This window comes from Pinus tabuliformis, chromosome X, assembly GCF_031772625.1.
Source record: "Pinus tabuliformis cultivar Carrire ecotype Pingquan chromosome X, CPIR1, whole genome shotgun sequence".
NCBI lineage: Eukaryota > Viridiplantae > Streptophyta > Pinopsida > Pinales > Pinaceae > Pinus > Pinus tabuliformis.
In genome coordinates, this window is record NC_142308.1 from 1,503,560,046 (window position 1) to 1,503,567,406 (window position 7,361).

Below are 7,361 nucleotides of genomic sequence, written 5' to 3' on the forward strand. Positions count from 1 at the left end.
TGGATGGAGCAAGCCTTTAATATGAAATAAATCGTGATATCCCTTTATTCCAACGATTTTTTGAAATCTGCGCTTTATCACAATCGGCGATCGGGGCAAACTTAAACCTTTTATATTGCCATCTTTTGGAAACCCCGATAGCCGATAGCGATATCGCATCGCATCGGGAGTATTGGCATCATATGAGATATGTATTGTATATCGCCGATTGCCGATCACCGATATCGCATCGCATCGGGGCCAATGGCATGGGGGCGCTTTAAAATGTGCATCGAGTATTGCCGATAGCCGATAGCGATATCGCATCAGCGGAGACCAATGTGCCACTTATTTATGTATCTTATGTCATTGCGATATGCGATCTTGCGATCGCTTTATCGCAATGATAAAAGATTGATTTATTTGCATAAAAATGGGATTTTCCAAAAATGGTTTTATAATGTTTTCATTTGGTTTTTGGACCTTTTTTGAATAATGCAATATTGATACCAATCAAACTCTAAAGGGACCCATTTCATATGATAATTTTGTGAATAAAATGATAAGAAATGGGGGGGTTGTTGTAGAGCACAACAATTGGCGATTCGCTGGAAGAAACAATTATCTCTGAAAAGTATAGAAATACTTAAACTTTTTCAAAATAGAGTTCTAATCAAAAGGGAAAATTCTAATACAACTAGGTATAAATGCATTCTGAGTAAAATGAAATTATTTTGTTAATTTCCTCTTTTTTCTTAAGACAATAGATACATTCTAAGTTTTAAATAGGCCTTTATTGGTTTATATTGATAAAACATAAAACTTTTCCAAATCAGCTTTTATAGTGAACTCATCTGTCATAGGTAGAGCCTATGCTGCCAGCAAACGTTCATAGTTTTGACAGGGATACCTTTTAACCATGTTATTGTCCATTGTCCCATCCAATTTGAGAGTGTGATTAACAGAATGAATTCAAAATATGTTTTCATATTTTGTATTTCTTTCTTTTGCTGTTATTGATAAGATAAAAAGCCATTGTCCTGGTTTGGTAGCCAGCTATTGACAATGCCATTCACTGGTAGTAATCTAACCGAACAAGCTGGCTCGTGATGAGACCCCTTGTCTTATAATTGCTAAGCCATTACCCTGTTATGGTATGCAGTATTGGTAATGTCGGTTAAACTATTTCCCTATGATCATGGTAAGCAGGCTTGTAATAAGACCTCTTATCTTTTATATCAAAATTTTAGAATTACACTCTGAGTAATCATACACTTTGGTGAATGGGATGGACAATTTTCTCTTTTAAGAGTAGATGGATGACAGGGTAAGAGTTGAAGATGCTGAAGTTGGATTAGCTTCTATCTTGATATTGATAACCTTTTGTGACCTATTTGAAAACAGAAAATGATTTATAATACTTATAAATTTTGAGAGGTGTTAACAAAACTTGAAGTGTGGTTTCAGAATACAATGATACCTAGTTTCCTAGGAATTATCCCTTTTGGTTAAGAGTTCTATTATTTTAAAAGAAAATATCACACTACTTCTGTAGATCAAGTTTTCAAACACATCAAAGGTCAATAGAAGATACCTTACAACATTATTTTCCAAACAAAATCCTACAAACTACAAAACTCTATCAAACTAAAAGGAGAAGGGGTTACCTCCTCAATTAAAGAATTTCTTCAAGATAAGGCCATTAATAGGGAGAGAATCTCTCAAACCTGATAAGTCTTGCAATATGAAGGTTGAATGGCCTATCTTCTCATAGATCTGAAATGGTCCAAGCCACATCTTCTGGAACTTGGTGTGTTTTCCCTTGTCCTCATGGGCTTTGTCCCATTTCAGAACTAAATCACCGACTTGAAATTGTTTTTACCGGATGAGACTGAATCAAAAGCTGCCTTGATGACTTGCTGATGTTTGGCATGAATAACCCTGGCTTTTTCTCTTTCCTCTTCTAATTTTAGAATTTTATCATGTCTAAGCTGAATAGAAGAGGAAGGACTTTCCTCAATGAACTGAACTATGGCTAGAGAAGGAAGAACAAGATTTGTGGGCAGTACTGCTTCTTTTCCATACACAAGGTTGAATGGGGAAGATCCTATAGAAGCTTTCTGTGTTATCCTATCAGCCCATAATGCAAAAATTAAGGATTTGTGCCAGTTTTTATGATTCTGTTCGATAGTTCGCTTAATGATTTTGATCAGATTTTTATTAGTAGACTCTGCTAAACCATTACCCTGGGGATAGTAATTAGCAGAATATTTCAATTTAAATCCTCTTTTAATAGCGAAATCAAACATAGCATTGCCTGAGAAATAATATGCATTATCAAAAACAAGAGCATTTGGGACACCAAACCTGGTAATGATGAATTGATCTATGAATTCAATGATTGCTTCAGAATTTTCTGTCTTCAAAGGGATTGCCTCAACCCACTTAGCAAAATAATCGGTTGCAGTAAGGATATACTTATGCTGTTTGGAAGACGGTGGAGTAATTTCCCCAATGATATCCAATCCCCATTGCTCAAATGGTTGTTCAATGTTGACTGGTTGTAGAGGGAAAGCTGGTTTACGTTGTCTTCCACTAGAAGTTTGACAATTGAGGCATTTCCTTACATACTCGTGGGCATCTCTAAATAGAGTGGGCCAATAGTATCCAACATGAATAATTTTGTGAGCTGTTGTGTCAGCTCCAAAATGTCCTCCTGCTGGTCCATCATGTAACTCCTGCAAAACCTTTTGTGCTTCAGGTTTCTCAAGGCATCTTAATAAGATGGAATCATAATTCTGCTTAAAAAGAATATCATCAATAATTGTAAAATTCTTTGCTTTTAACCTAATGGCCCTTTTGTTTTTGTAAGACAGGTTAGGAGGTGCATAACCATTTTTCAAATAAAAGATTAAATCTGCATATTGAGACTCAGAATCAGTAACACTTATCTGGTTCATTTCCTCAGTTTGATCTGTATCACTTGATTCTGGAATATTGGATGCTCCTGCCAATAACCTGCAAAAACCTTAGCCCCTAACAATCTTTGCTGGCCTAATTTCTAAGTCATATTCTTGAAGCGCTGTGACCCAATTTGCCCTTTTTTCACCCAGTTCTTTTTGGATTAATAGTTGCCTAACTGCGGGGAAAGGAACTATAACTTTTGTGTGGGTTTTCAAAAGGAAGGGTCTATAATGTTTGACTGCTTTAAATACAGCAAAGGCTTGTTTTTCTACTTCGGAGTAATTCAATTCTGCACCCTGAAGATTTGAACTAAAGAATGAAATGGGTGCTTCCAAATTGTGATCGTTGAGCTGCGTGAGTACTGCTGCATAAGACGAGGTGGAGACGATAGTGTATAATGTAAAATGATTAGAAAAATTGGGAGTATTTAAGGCTGGGGCATCGATTATTGATTGTTTGATTAAATCAAACGCTTCTTTTTCCGTTGTTCCCCACTTAAAGACTGAATTCTTCTTGATCATAGTTTGAAGTGGCAAAATAATTTGAGAAAAATATGGAACAAATCTTTTAACAAAATTGATTTGGCCTAAAAATGACTGCATGGATTTCTTATTATGCGGGAAAGGGATTTCAGAGATTTCTTTGATCCGATCAGGATCAATATAAATGCCATTTTTAGACACAATAAAGCCTAAGAGCTTTCCTTGGTCAAGAGCGAAGAAAGATTTTTTAGGGTTAAGAGAAATACCATATCTTTTGCAGCGTTGAAAGATTTGACTTAGGTCATGCAAATGATTAGACCTCTCTTTAGAGAATACAGTAATATCGTCTAGATAGATGACCACTGTTCTATTAATCATCCCTCTAAAAGCTGTATCCATCGCTCTTTGGAATGTTTCCCCTGGATTAATAAGTCCGAAGGGCATTTTTTGATATGCATATGTTCCCCATTTGGTTCTGAATTTGGTTTTAAGCTAATCATCAGGATGGACCAAAACTTGGTTATATCCTGAGAAACCGTCTAAAAAAGACATTAATTCGGAGCCTGCTACTGATTGGAGTATTTGCTCCATGGTAGGTAATGGGAAATTGTCTTTTAAGATTGCATTGTTCAAATTTCTGAAATCAATACAAATCCGAATGTCGCCATTTTTCTTTCTGACTGGCACCATATTGGAGACCCAGTTTGAGTGTCGGACTGGAAAAATAATCTTGGCTTTCAAGAGTTTGTTAAGTTCAGTCTTTATTTGACTCTCTAAACTTGGATGTATTTTTCTTAACTTCTGTTGAATTGGTTTCTGATTGGGAAGCAATGGGATGGTATGCTGGATAATGGATGTATCATATGTCTTCAAATCATCATATTTCCAAGCAAAAACCTGTTTATTTTTCCTTAACAGTTTAATGAATGCCTCTTTCTCTTCGAAGGAAAGTCCTAATCCTAAATTAATATTTTGAGGAGCTTGCTCAGTACCTAGATTTATCAATTCAAACCTTAGGGTAGAGCTTTGGAGCTTTGCATTAGTCACAGGTTTAAACCTGTCTTTAATATCATAAAGATCCTCCAGCTTTACCACAGGCTTAGGAATTGCATTTTCCTGAGGTGTTTCTCTCATTTGGGAGTCATGCTCATTTTCCTCAATAATTTGATTATCATAGGACTTTTCAGAAGTTAAGAATTGTAAAATATCCTCATCATGGTTAAATACTCTCCAATTAGTGACATTGTCAGGAATTGAAGGCCTAAAAAGCAATTCTACTGAAAATCTATCTGGGTTGTAGTCTTCAGAGGGTAGGAGTTTGGAAGCTACATTGGCTAGCAGGTCGGCTGCTGAATTTTGAGACCTAGGAATGGAGGAGATATTGAATGCCAAAAAGTGTGAGGTAAGTTCTTGTACTAGCGATTGATAATGTTTAAGATGATTTGAAAGACAATGGATTGTATTTCTCACCTGTTTGATAATAATTTCAGAATCGCCGAATACTTTTAAATATTGCACTTTAAGGCCGATTGCTTTATACAGTCTTTGGATTAAGGCTTCATATTCGGTTGTATTGTTAGTGCATTCAAATTCTAGCCTACAAGACAACATTGTTTTTTCTCCTAGTGGGCTAACCAAAATACATCTTGCTCCTGAGCCCTCACTAGATTTGGACCCATCGAAATATAATGACCAAAATAAAGAGGTATTAACAAATGTATTTACAGTTTTCTCAGCATCATTGAAACATCTAGACCTATCAGTTTGTGAAAATTCTCAATTTGAGATGAAAAATGATTGACTGAGAAAGGGGATGACTGGGCAGTAAAGTTACCAAAGAATGACTCAGATGAATAATTTCCCAAAATGTTGTTATTAAATGCTACAGGTTGGTTTTCTTGCTCAAATTCAGTAACTGTATGGGTCATATGTTTTTCTCGATCAATCCTTATTTGATTTGGCTTACCCTTATAGGGAAGCCACATATGTGACCAATCAGTAGAAATATACCCATGTAATTTTTCAGACCAATCCCTACTCAAGATTAAACCGTAAAATTCAGGTATATCGGCTATTAGGATATCAATCCTTTGTACTACTCTGGGATCAGCAGACAACCTGATAGTTACGGAATTAATTTCTCCCACAACCTGCACTTTGGTCCTGTCCAACTGTACAATATGAATAGCAGACTTCTGGGGTTCAATGTTCAGTTTGGAACAAACTGAAGCTGGCATTATGTTAGAAGATGCCCCTGAGTCAATCAAACAGTTGTGCAGGTTTCTGTTATAAATCTCATAGGTTAGAAGAAAAGGTGGAGTATGAGAATTAGATCTATCTCCAATCAGAACTGAATCGGTAGCTTCAACCATATCGCGAGGAGGTTGGCCTGAATCATTAGCAGCTTTAGCACTGGGAAGAGGTGTAGAGGGAACAACATTCAATTCTTTGAGAAGCAATTTCTGCTGATGTTTTAATTTACTAAGTTCAAACATAGTAATGTTTGCTTTAGTTTTCTTCATGTCATCAACAATGTTATACTCCATTGAATCGGATACCACTAATGTTTTAGATGTTGAAGGAGTATTAAAGGTTGAAGGCTGGTTTTGGGGAACTGTTGCAGGTGATTTTTTTGCAGGTATTTTTTCTTTGGTTGTAGCGGCACCTGCACTCCTTTTCTTTGACGTTACCTGAACAGGTTCAGAAGTACTTTTGCTCCTAGTAGTGACTGGGAACGCTTCTTCCTCATTATCGGTATCGGAGTTGGGGAGTATAAAATCCCACATTCCATGACATTCTACTACTTCTTCTTCATCATCAGTTGGTGAGACTGTTTCCTCTTCCTCTTCTTCTTCTTGCTCTGAATCTACATTAGATATGACATTTGGTGGCTTTGATTCATTTCTCTTATAAGTCCTAAAGGGTCTTTTGGTTGAGGTTTCGGCTACCTGTTTTTTTATTTCAACCATTTCATTTGATAAAGTTTTTAGGACCTTTTGCAAACCTTCCATGTCATATGGGTCTTTTGGGGTTTTCTTTCTTGAGTCATCTTTAAAAGAGACTTTTTTGGCTTTTCTGTCTTCCAGAGCAGCCTTCTTCTCTAGAGCATTGATACGTTTCTCCACAGCAAGTGCTTCTTTCATGTTTTCGGCTAAGGTAGGTTTCCCAGCCCTATCTACAAAAATGGCTATATTGGCAGGTAGGGCGGTTATATACCATTCGCTTCGAATTTGTTCACTTGGTTTGGAGGCCGTCGGGATTTTGTTCAGGAGTTTGTTGAATCGAGCATTAAATTCCTTAATTGGTTCCCGATGCTCTATCCTAAGATTGGAGAGATCATTTATTAGGGTAGCCAAAGACCTATCATCTCCATATTTGGTAAGAAACTGCTCTTGGCAAGTGTTCCAACTGGTAATGGAACCAGAAGGTAATGAAAAATACCAGGATCATGCTGATCCTTGCAAGGTGTAAGGGAAGAGTGTTATAGACATTTTTGTGCCTTACAGCTATAAGCATGAAATGTCCATAATCTAAGGGATCCAAAGTCCCTAAACATGTTGTTCATACCCCTAGAGGAACAAGGCTAACAAACCACAGCAATTCACAAAAGTTCTCCACCAGAAACTGCTCAAAAACAAGTCAATTCAGGATCAATTCAGAGGCTCCACTAGCTGTCTGCGCTGAAATGCAAAGTCTGCACTGGCTACCTGCACTGCAACGCAGGTAGAAGCACTACCAGGGTGCGTTGAGCGGGAATTGACAAATGGCAAGTTCATTCAACAAGGTGTCAAGACCCTGGAAGCTTCCATAATCTTCCTCAATGACACTTGCCTCAGTGAATTCGACTACTGATGAGTAAGAGGTTCTCAATCTCCAAGTGGAAGCAAGAACTGACAGAGGGAGAGGACACTAGTCAGATCTCAAGCTGACTCATCC